The 12,194-nt window shown below is 34.3% G+C and overlaps 1 long non-coding RNA gene across 13 annotated transcripts; it reads right to left on the bottom strand.

The window, feature by feature from the left end:
• Positions 1-4,719: 4,719 nt before the first annotated feature.
• LOC142630684 (uncharacterized) lies at positions 4,720-11,660 on the bottom strand. 13 transcript variants are annotated; one of them, XR_012843406.1, is made up of 9 exons: positions 11,098-11,660; positions 10,920-11,011; positions 10,252-10,436; positions 9,577-9,802; positions 6,968-8,733; positions 6,483-6,602; positions 6,284-6,407; positions 6,043-6,188; positions 4,720-5,249 (listed from the first exon to the last, which is right to left on the bottom strand). It is a non-coding gene; the product is annotated as an uncharacterized LOC142630684 (long non-coding RNA). The 13 variants fall into 13 exon arrangements; XR_012843409.1 differs by having other exon boundaries at positions 6,968-8,728; XR_012843411.1 differs by having other exon boundaries at positions 6,968-7,046.
• Positions 11,661-12,194: the final 534 nt, after the last annotated feature.

The following is a 12,194-nucleotide window of genomic DNA, read 5'->3' as shown; positions in this document are numbered from 1 at the left end:
TCATTATGATTACAAGTGAACTAGAAACTAGAAAACATTTGCTTAAGTTAATATAATTTTATAAAATAAAAATAAAAAGTCATACCATCACAACATGAAAAAATAAAAACCCTTAAAACTTCATCAAAACAAAAAATTTATCCCATAAATAAATAAATAAACCAAAAATTTTATGTTTTTGGTAGGATCGGTAGGATCCCATACAATCCTACACGATCCTACCATTTTTACAATCCTAGCATGATCCTACAAGTTTTGATAAGGAGAGATCGTAAAATCATGCAATTCTACAATCCAGATCTTGATTTTGACAACCATGTGTATTATTTTTTCTTCTACCTAAATTGCAATTATTTGCTATCTTCTTCCCTTCTTCTCCCTACCCTACCTACAACCTTGCAGGTATTTTTTTTTTATTTATAAAAAATGAATAGATTTTGTGTATTTGTTGCTTTTTTATTATATACTATATGATTTTTATCAACAAGTTTTATTGATATGCTGAAATTCTATGTTTTTGTTACGGATTATGTTGAAAATATAAACTTCTGTCTTTCTTAATCTCATAGTCATTGCACCTTTTAGTGTTTTTTTTAGATGTCAATATAGCAAGCAATATATTGTACCATTTAGTTTCTCAACCCATGATTATTTGTTGTTGACATCAATATTTGATTGTGGATTTAATTTGTTGTAGTTTTTGTTTGGTGCTTTGATCCATGTAATCTATCTTCTTTAAAAGCAATTTGCTGTCAACATGAAATTGGATACAAGGGAAAAAGAAGAATTTAAAAATGTTATTATATCCATCAATCCAAATTCCTATGTAAGTTTATATTTACTTAACTCCATTTTCTTTTTCTTTTTTATTTATAAAAAGTTTAGAAATTTGGATTGTTTTTCATTAATAAATTGGGATTTTAGCTTAATTTTGTTTTCAAATGTTTTAATTATTAATTCCTTATTTTTTTCATGTGTAATATTAATATATGTGTTTTTAAAGGCTAAAGCACAATACAATTACAGACATTAATTTAAGTTAGAGTGTTACAAAATTATTTTGGAAGATGGCACTTCTTCGCCAATCATAAGTGTCTATCTGTTCTACCAAAGCACACCTTACCACATTTACTCGAGGGGCACCAAAGACTACCTAGAATCATCAACCTGGGTATAGATGGCTCTAATGCACGCGAGATAGCTAGGATCATCTTCCCATTCTGCCTCAACATCTTGGATTTCTTCAACATTTGGATCATACACCAGCTCCTCAACATCTTCTACCTTTTCATTATCCTCTTGAATGACAAGGGTCCTAGAGGGACATCTAGCTGCAATATGTCCAACCTCATTGCATTTGAAGTATTGGAGGTGAGAGCCTAATCTTGAGGGCTCATTGATCATACATTTTCCCTTATCCTCTTTTTCTATTGGGATGCTATTAGGGTTGACCTTAGGGGGTAAGGCAAGTCTAGATTTGCTACCAAAAGGTTGAGGGTTGGTAGGAACACTCCGGAGCTTAGAACGTTGCCAAAAAGATGGATTTGGATGCTAATTCATAATTCCTAGCAAGGTCATATGCTTCTCCTAAGGTAGTGACTCCTCAGGTGATAATCTTGCCTAATAGGTTAGCATTTAAATCCTTCTTGCACCTATTGAGTATGACGACCTCTTCCTCAACTATTCAAATTCGCCTCTTGAATTCCTTGAATTTCTCTATGTATTCAATCACAGGAGCAGTGCCTTGTTTTAGGCGATCCCATTCCTCAAGGAGGGAGCTCTTATAAGTTGGAGGAAGATAATTCCTCGAGAGTGCATCTTTCATCTCAAGCCAATCAGTAATGGGGGGCTCACGTCGTCACCTAAGGGTTTCCTCAAGGTCCTTCCAGGAAAGATCAACTCTTCCAATTAACTTCATCCTAGCATACCTCACTTTCTTATTCTCAGCCCAATGGTAATAGTCAAATAATTTCTCCATTTAACATAACCAGTCAATGAAAACCCATGGGTCTAAGCAGCCATCAAAGGTGGGTGCTTCTATCTTTTCCTTAGATATCCTATCATCATAATCCTTAGGGCCATTGTGATTATAGTGATCATGTTCAAAGTTTGGAGCCCTATTAAAGTAACCGTGATTATTTTGCCTAAGCATGTTATCTCCTTCGTGGTTAATAGTCTCTCTTTGAGATGCTTCAATTCACTCTACCCTATCCAGGAAAACTTGGACACTTTTTGCTAGGTCTCCTATGGTTAGCTCTAAGGAAGGCCTAGACTCAGAAGTGGATTGTTGTTCAGGATTTGACATGATGCGACCACTACGTAGATGCATGCAACACTATATTTATGAATGCAGTTGAGATTCCCAAAAATTCAAGTATCCAATTCTCAATGTAAAATTAAGATTAAACAAGAGTACAAGTAGAGACTAGATCAATGAATCAAAGGAATAAATTGCAGTCAAGTAGTGACAGTGTTCACAATATAGATAAATAGCCCAAATAAAAGTCAAATTCCAATAAGCTCCACAATTAATAATGAGAATCAGATATTTCAAAGAAATTGGGTTATGTCTTTTCTTTTCTTTTTTGGAATTTTAGAGTGGGTACTGAAAGAAAGCACACATAATAAAATAGCTGATTTGAGCACAAAATGGGTAGGCCAGTGGGGTATGGTGGGATATGCACATCAAAAATATAAAGATGATTTTTTTTTTAATGAGACAAAATTGAACCCACCAAAAAGAAAGTAAGAGTTGTACGCTGGTCAGTGGCCAACTTATTGCACTAGATAGTCACGGGCTTGGCTCCTCAAGTGAGTGGATCTGACTTGGACAGAGTGGACTTGTGGAGAACAATTCAAGGCCCAATAAATGTAATGGGTTATCACAGCAACAATATATTCTTTCTTTTCCTTTCTTTTGATTTTTTTTTTGTTTTTTTGTTTTTTTTGCAAAATAAAAAAAAAAAATACACTGTGCGTTGGACTTAAGGCACTACAGACTTTAAAAGGAATTCATACGACATACTCAAATCAAAAAGAAACCAAACCACAAACTTAAAAAGGAAAGACAACAAAAACTAAAAAGAAAAGGGGCAGCGGAGCAAGCATGAAGCGGCGCTGGAGTCAACGGCGGAGATGTGGCCTGGGCTCATCGGCGTCACGATCAACGGTGCTCAATGGTGCAGATCGGAGCTCGCTCGTCAGATCGCGGTGATGGAACCGGCGAAGCATGAAGCTGCACGGTGGAGTGGTGTTGACAGCGAGTCGGCATAGGTGATTCTCGGCGGCACGAATCCAGTATTGACATCGGCGGCTCTCGTTGGCTTTCAAACTCCTCTATCTCTGGCCTGGTGGCTAATGGGCTTGCGTGGGTCGCTCTGTCTTTTCTTTTTTTTCTTTTTTTTTTGTGGTGGCTTGGGGGTTCTGTGATCAAAGGCAAGGACAGATGGGCGTCACTGGCTAGGAAGGGGCCGCTGGCTTCTCTATTGGTTTGGGGGTGAAAAACTCATGTGGCCAAAGGGGGTATATGGTACGGATTGGTTCAGGTTCTGGTTTGCAGATCTCTTGAGGTAAGAAATTGGGTTGCTGTGGTTTGCAAATCTCGTGGGGTAAGTATTTGAGTAATGGCATGTTTGGTGGCTAATTTGTTTTCTGATGGTCAGTATGGCTGTGGGTTGCCTGTCGTGAATTTGGATTGTTGAAAGGAGTGATCGGGTTGGGCTCTGATACCAAAACTGATGTAGGACAACCACATTGTTTTCAAAGGAACAAATAAACCACAAAATAAACCTTAGGAGTCAGTATCTAAGAGCTGCTTGGAATTAACACCAAGCAAACCGAAGTCGACACTAGTGTGAAAGAAACAATAATTTTATAATTCTAAAAAATTATCTTACAATAATCAGAAAAGTGCTTAAATAGTTACAATAAAATGTATAAAAAAACCCTAATTATTAAATGCTTGGGCTTGCTTAATTTCAAGTCCAATAACTAACAGGCTCCATCCATAAGGCCACAAGTTAGGCCGTCTTCTTTTTGCTCTTCTTCCTATACATGCGTATAATTGGGAGCTTGTGGTCCGCACCATGATCAGAGCATAACATCAAACCAAGCACTATGTGGATGATGCTCACAAGAATCACAATATTTTTGGGCAGCAAATCACAATTAGTCCCCAAGGCCCACAAATGTCATTTAAGCCTGTAGCCCATCCAAAACACTCACATAGACTTGGTCCGTATGGTTTCGACTTAGCACTTGAGATTTTCTATGTGGCTGACCCAAAAAACATTTGGGAGCAATTTAAGATGGGCCCACAGATTTAATTTCAAAGGCCATTAAACTGGCCCACAGTTTGATGAAATCAACCCCAAAGCTCATTGACTTGGGCAACGAGATAAACATGTCCATTAAAGGAATCACCCAATTCATTTTCATTTTGGCATTTGCCTTCAGAGACTGAATACCAAATAAGCAAAAGCATTTCCAGTTGTGAAATTAAAGAATTAGCTTTGTCCTAGCCCAGACCTATTGAAATTCATAACCAGCCGATGGGCGTGTGTACTGCTGAAGATATTCTTCAAAATTATCACATATTTCATCATTTGTAGAAAAGAAACATTTAAGCAACGGGATTATGGGGCATCCAAAACAAAGAAACAAGAACCAAAGCTACATAAAAAGCACATCAAATAGAATTTTAACATAATTTTTACCATAATTTACTTAAGATACATTTCAAAATTCAGATGGGTGAACATAAATATTCTCAAACATCCATATGAACTTTGATTCCAGACCCAATGAGAAGTATGTAAAAAAACTGAATCAAAGATTTTAATTATACAAATTAAGTAGGTTAATCAATGGAACACGCTTGGGAAAAAGAATAAAACTTAAGCTTTTTACCGATGGTCTAATTAACCAATGGAGACCGATTTCAAATCCTGATAGCAAAATTGAAATGTCACAATCTGTTTGAACTCAAAAGCTCATCTTTTGCTGAATTCTAGATGACTTCTTCTAAAGAACATTGTTGTGAGAAAGCTTTGGTGCGTAGTTCTTTTGTTATGATCCTAGTATCTCACATGGATTAAGTATAAACTTATACATGTGTAATATAAACTCCTGGGCAGCCTCCACTTGCAAGCCAGTTCTCAAGGGCGAGTTCGATCCATGGATTTGTATCATCTTCCTTGCCAAATTATTTCCTCAATGTAACAATAGTCTCTACTTAGGGGCACTTGATCCTAGCAATAGCAGATTTCAAAATAAGACAATAGTAGAAATCAAAGGAACTTGATTTCAATAGAAATGAACTAATGCCTCATATTTCCTTATAACCATTTGTTTCTTGCTTGACTGCTAGCCATTGTTATCTAATTTGTTACCAACAAGCATTCAATTCAAAAACCTTTTTTATTACGTGATTCCTGGACCAGCACCTACAAAATTCCAAATTTAAATGATTTAAATTATCTCAAACAAAGGCTGGATTATACCTCTATGTCTTTATGATATGTTAAGCACCATAATAATTCCAAGACCACATCAAAGATGAAGGCAAATTCATGTCATGTAAGTTCAAAACCACTTTCCAACTCCCATACAAGGCTTTAATGATGTCTTAAATTTAAATATCCATCATAATAAAACAACCAAAATTTTGCCCAGGACTACAGCTCCTCAGTATATGAAACATAAAATTGGTAATAATCCATTTATTATCCCTAGTATGTTGAATCAACAACCTATGCTTTTGTATATAAATATGCATCCATATTTTTCTTGAATATACAAAAAGCCAAAGCGACAGAAAATATAATTTTACTTTACAACCTGTTATACAATAAGACACCTACTGGATAAACATTTTTCCTAATAGTTATCGTGAATAAGAAATTCCAAACATATATAGGCATTATGAATATTGTTATTTTCATAGATAAAAGAATTATAGAGAAAATGTATCAAACTGAATTCTCATCGGCAATCTGTTTCACTAGCAAAGCAACATTAGGGAGAAAGTGTGAAGTTACTAACTTTCAATATTCTGATATGAATGAAATACTGATGCATCAGAAGATACTGGTAGAACATCCCAAGTAGCTATTGTCCAGTTGCCCTAAAGCTGAAGATATCCTCAAAAAGGTACTGGTAGATGATGAAACTTGTTACATTCGTAGCATCTTGCACATAAATTGAATATTTCTTGTATTAAACAAAATATGCCAATGGAGAAAGAACAAAAAGGATTCTTAATCTGACTTTTAGGAAGATTTACAATATAAGGATTGAGAGAAGTTAAGTCAATTTTTTCCTTTGTAGATGCATAAGTAGTACCAGATTTGTTTTTTCCAAAGAAACACCGCTCTTGTCTGATTTAGAATTCTGACCTTGTCTCACTTCTGCATACAGAATCAAATCATTGAGAAACTTAACCAAATTTAAACAAAGAAAACAAGAGAAAGTTGGGTGTTTACTTAACAGAAAAGGATTGAATCTTAAAGGAGTTGTATGATCATTTCAAAATCCTGGACTGTATGATCCTCCAAAAATCAATTCAAACCTCAAGGATTAGAGCAGTCCCAACCTATTTCCAACTGGCATCACTTTAAAGAGTAAGGAAAAGAACATACGACAAAGTTTCCAATGCCATGTTATAAGGCAGTTTATAGAAAAGAAAAAAAAAAAAAAAAAAACTCAATAATTTTGGTATCTACAATTCCAGTTATTTAAAAGTATATATTTCAATTCATCCATTTTATATAATTATATGCATACTGTGTAATCCATCTATTATCGAGCACTTTTCTAAACTCTATTTTTCAAGCTGTGCTTTTAATCCAATGAAGCTACAGAACAATCATTCAAGAAAGTTGATACAAATCAAGCAAAAGATGGAAGAAACTTATACAAAAAATATATATAAATAAATAAAAATAATAATAATTTATCAACGAATTACCTGATTACTTTTTAAATGATCTCACAACACAGTGTTACTCCAATATCAGCAAGGGAGACTTTCCGATCTGTTTAAGTACCTAAATTGATAAACATACCAAGAATATCACTTTACCACCTTGATTTTGAGATACTTTATGTGCAGTGATAAATGATGATTAGAAATTTAAGGAGGGCAGTTGACAGAGATGAGAGGAGGCTTTTTTCCATTTAGGGAATATAATAGAATTGAGAAGTTGAAGTTCTGCATAAATTAGTATAGGCAGATGGAGTTTGTCAATGTGTGGGATTGTTGAAGAGTGACACTGCAGGATAGATTTAAAGAAGACAAGCCCTTCTTTTGGAGGGGTTTATGTTGAATTCATATTTTGAGTGTATGACTGACAAGATACTATGAATTAGAATGCAGATACCAATAATTTGAAAATAATTTATGTTTAAATGTATACCTATTGTTAAAGATTTATCTTCAGAGTTTCAGACATTAAAAAGCAAGTGAAAAATAGAAACAAATATATGCTTAAGGGAATGGCAATATTTAAACTATATGGTTAATACTTCAACAATAAAGGAGAGAGTTGTGTACTTTTTACAAATAATTTCTGATTAAAATACCATTTCTGTGGCAGATTTGGGACTATGCTTAACTAGCTGAAGACTCTTGATACACAAAGGGAATAATTTTTTTTTTTTTTTGATAAAAAAAGATACAAATTTGCCCAAAAAAAAAAATCAGTTCAACAAGCCAACTTTAACATCTTGCGATTAGTGGGTATGACACAGTTATCACAATTCATGTTTTACTCTTGACATAGTGACATCACAAAAGATCCTTTGTTTTTGTTCATATTACCTGAAGCCAGGAAAATTAAAAGTACTTCCAAGTATGTCAATTAAAGACTAACCCAAAATCCTAGCAAAAGAATTTCTAAAAACCATTATATCAACCAAGTCATCAAGAGATGCCATGAGGAATGCATAACCATAGAACCATTATTAGTTAATGAATGTGTGCCTAAACAACTGAATCAAAATTTTCCATTTGAAACTGACGAGAATAAAAAGGCAAGTTCAAACATAATTGCCTTGTTGACATCCATCTCAAACAGCTCATAGGCATGCCTTACATGTTGTTCCCTGCTCTCCCTTCCAGCTCATAGGAAAGATTGAAGTGATTACCTATGTTATATTCTGATTTTAATAAAACACCTGATGCTCCATTAGGTAGTGTTAGAACATCCCAAGTAGCAGTTTTCTAAAACTGAAGCTATCCTCAAAAAGATTTGTATTTTTATTAACTAAATCTGCCAATGGAAAGAAAACAAGATAAGGATTCCTAATCCTGACTTTTACGAAAGCTATTACAAGATAAGGATTGAGATAATTAAGACTCAAGTTCTTGCTTGTAGATGCATATGCAGTACCAGCCCTTTTTAAGGAAAAATCAACTCTAGCTGGTTTAGAATTCCAACCTTGTCTCACATCTGCATACAGAATCAAATAATTGAGGACCTTAACTGAAATTAAACAAAAGAAAACAGGAGAAAGTTGGGTATTTCATTTACACAAAAGGACTGAATCTTAAAGGAGATGTATGATTATGAACCTTTAGAAATAGTGGATTGTATGATCCTTCAAAACTCAATTCCAATCTCAAGGATAATTGAGCATTGTTGGAGCAGTTCCCACCTTTTCCAACTAGCATCAAGCTGACAAGTAAGGAGAAGAAAATACTAGAAAGTTTTTGACGCTATGTTTTATGCTGGCCTACAGAAAAACACTCATGTTTATTTGTTTGAATCACTTGTGTTTGGCCTCCAATTTCAAAAATAAATAATTCAAAATTTAGTATTTCACTTCATTCATTTTTTTTTTTGGGTAACAAAATGCATAAAGTAGAATCTATCTGAAATCTAGTGCATTTCTAAGCTCTAAATTTGAATCTGTGCTTGTAATCCAATCTCACTACACAAGTAACACAACAATAATTCAAGAAAGCATAGAGATCTCTGTGTTAAAATATCTAAAAATTTGAGCAAAAGATGGCATGGTAGAAATTATTGCACCTAAATACTGGTACTAAATATCTTAAAATTTAGGTGCATTAATAATTTCAGCAACTAAATATCTTAAAATTTCAGCAACTAAATATTGGTGCTGGATTAGTTATCTAAGTTGATCTTCGACAACATATCACTCCAATATCAGAACTTTTCAGTCTGTTTATGCACCTAAATCAATAAGCCAAGTATAATATCACCTTAACAACTTATTTATGAGATTCAATAGAAATTATTTGGATGAAGAAGCAAAAGATAGATTTATGTACAACACTTTCAGGAAAATTTTTATGAGAGAAGTAAATAAAGGAAAAAGAAGGTACCAACACACATAGTTGTTGACTATTCGCACAATTACAGAGCCCAAAAGTTTTAAACAAGCAAAAGTACAACATTGGAATATTTTTAATGATTCAATTGCTTTTGCATATGAGGGAAGTGGTACCAGTAGCATGCCCCCATTCCTGTCGGGTTTAATTCCTTATATATTAATGCAAATGTCTTTTAGTAGAAAGACCCAAAGAAAAGGAAGAATTGGGATTACTCATACCTGAAAATTTGAAGAATTGGGTTCATCCACGTGAGCAATTATAGGCAATCCTCCCATGATTCCTTTGCTCCCTTTCAGTTGTTTGTATAGTGCTTTGAAAATCAAAGTTGAAAGGCAATCCATGTTATGTAAGTGCAAAACCACTTTCTATACAAAGCTCTTATGATGTCTCAACTTTTGATATCCATCTAAACAGAATATTTGTGCAGGACAACAGCTACTCAGTCTATGAAACATAAGATTAATATTAATCCATTTATTCTTCCTAGTTTGTTGAATCAACGAATCACACTTTTAATCCATCAACTTGATGGCTTTGTTTACAAACTAATATGCACCCATATTTTTATAGAATATACATTTTATTTTTATTTGTAGTTACTTATCGAAAAAAATATTTTTATAGATTATACAAAAAACCAAACGTACAGAAAATATAAATCAACTTCACAACTTGTTAATATTATAAAGTCACCTGTTTAAACTGGATAAAATTTTGTTTTCTGAATAGTTGTTGTAACTAATAAATTCAAACATAGGCTTTATGAATATTGTTATTTGCATAGGTAGAAGAGAGTTATAGAAGTAATCCATCATATTGACTCTCATAGGCAACATATTTTACAGTTTTCACTAGCAAAAAAATATATAGGAAGGAAAAAGTGAAGTAAATACCCTTGCAAAATTCTGAATGAACAAAAAAAACTGATGCTCCATAGGGTAGGCGTAGAACATCCCAAGTAGCAATTGGCAATTGCCTAAAACTGAGGCTATCCTCAAAAAGGTATTGGTAGAAGATGAAACTAACATCCATAGTATCTTGCGTACAAACTGAGGATTTGTATTTTGATTAACTAAATCTGCAAGTGGTACCACTAGCAAATTAATATCAATCCAACATCAGCAAGTGGTACTTTCCAATCTTTTTATGCACCTAAATCAATAAAAAAAAAAATCAAGTATATCACCTTAACAACATATATTTTGAGATACAATAGAGAATACTTGGGTTTATATATATGCCTTAATTTCTTCTTTTCCCCTACTGGTATGGCAAGAGGTCATTATCTCAAATGATAAAAGAAAAAGAAGGTACTCACCTCCTAGTTGTTGACTTTTTGCACAATTGCAGTGCCCAAAAGTTTTTAAACAAACAAAAAAAAGTACAACATTGAGACTTTTTCTATAATTCAATTGCTTTTGCATATGAGAGCAGTGGTACCCGTGGGCCGTGGCATCCACCCCCTTCCTGGTGGTGGGTTTAATTACTTCATAGTTCTCATAGCCAAAAAAAAAAACAAAAAATCAACATAAGAAATAAATGCAAATGTTTTTGGGCATACCAAGAATTGGGTTTCCCATTGGGTTCATCAGTGAGCAATTTTAGGCAATCGTCCCATGTTTCCTTGGCAATTGTACAGTGGTTTGAATAAATCTGCATATTAAATTGCAAATAAATTGGAAGAAGATAAAGAAGTCGGCACAAAAAGAAAAAGAAATAGTACAAGTTGTAGTTCTTACTCGAAATAGTACAAGAATTCAATTCTTAATAATAAGAATCACGACATTGAAAATCTGGGACATGAGCAATCTCGCCAATTCCCTTCTGGTATCTTTCTTTCAAGTGGGGACAGTTAATGCTTATCAGGGTTTGTAAAGAGGAGAGCCGATGCATTCCTGATGGAAGTGATGTCAGATTGGGACATGAACGGACTTCAAATCTTTTCAGTGATGTGAGACTTCCAATCCCTTCGGGGAGTGATCTGAGAAATTTGCAGTCGCGGATTTTAAGTATTTGAAGTGCAGTAAGGCTGCCAATTCCTTCGGGAAGTGATTTGAGATTGGGGCAAATCAGCAAATTGAGTGACTCTGGGGATGGGAAAAACGTTGATGAAGCAGAGATCTCTTCACTGATTTCCCAGTCTGATATGTATTCCAGACCATGCATATCTATTATAGATAGATTTGGGAGTTGGTACATTGGCGATAGATCGAGTTTGATATTTCTAATATCACAAGACCAGTCAGCCAACTCGGAAATCTCACACCCCGGTACCCTTTCACATTCAAAATTTTTAAATTCTGGTGTGACACAGGCTTTCCATTAAATTTTCATCTTCACAAACACCTACAAACACCTACGTTACCCAACACATCCCATATTAATTCCAATATTCTAAGATGCTGCTTGTCCTTCAAACTGAAAACACTGTAACGAAATAATTTTTAAATGTATAAATAATGATACGAGGCCCATTTTTAATAAAAAATTGATAAAAAAGTACATGAATAGTGCACGCACAGTATGTGCACAGTATGTGCACAGTATGCGCACAGTGCACGCTGCTCACTTGTCCCCCTGCAGCAGAAGAAAACAAAAAAAACAAAACGCAAAACGTGAAAAATTTAAGTGGAATCCAAACGCCCCCTTAGAATGCGTTTGGATTCAACGTTTTGGCGTTTGTGTTTATCCTTCAGCGTTTTGCTCTTTTCTTTTTTCTTTTTTCTTTTTTCTTTTTTCTTTTTTCTTTTTTCTTTTTTCTTTTTGCTGTAGCACGCTTTTCAGGGACAAACGGCTACTGTTCATAAACAGTAGCAGTATATTTCTGACTTGACTT

Source organism: Castanea sativa, chromosome 4 (assembly GCF_040712315.1).
Source record: "Castanea sativa cultivar Marrone di Chiusa Pesio chromosome 4, ASM4071231v1".
Taxonomy (NCBI): domain Eukaryota; kingdom Viridiplantae; phylum Streptophyta; class Magnoliopsida; order Fagales; family Fagaceae; genus Castanea; species Castanea sativa.
The sequence above is the reverse complement of the archived record's forward strand: the minus strand, read 5'-3'. Positions and strand labels throughout refer to the sequence as shown.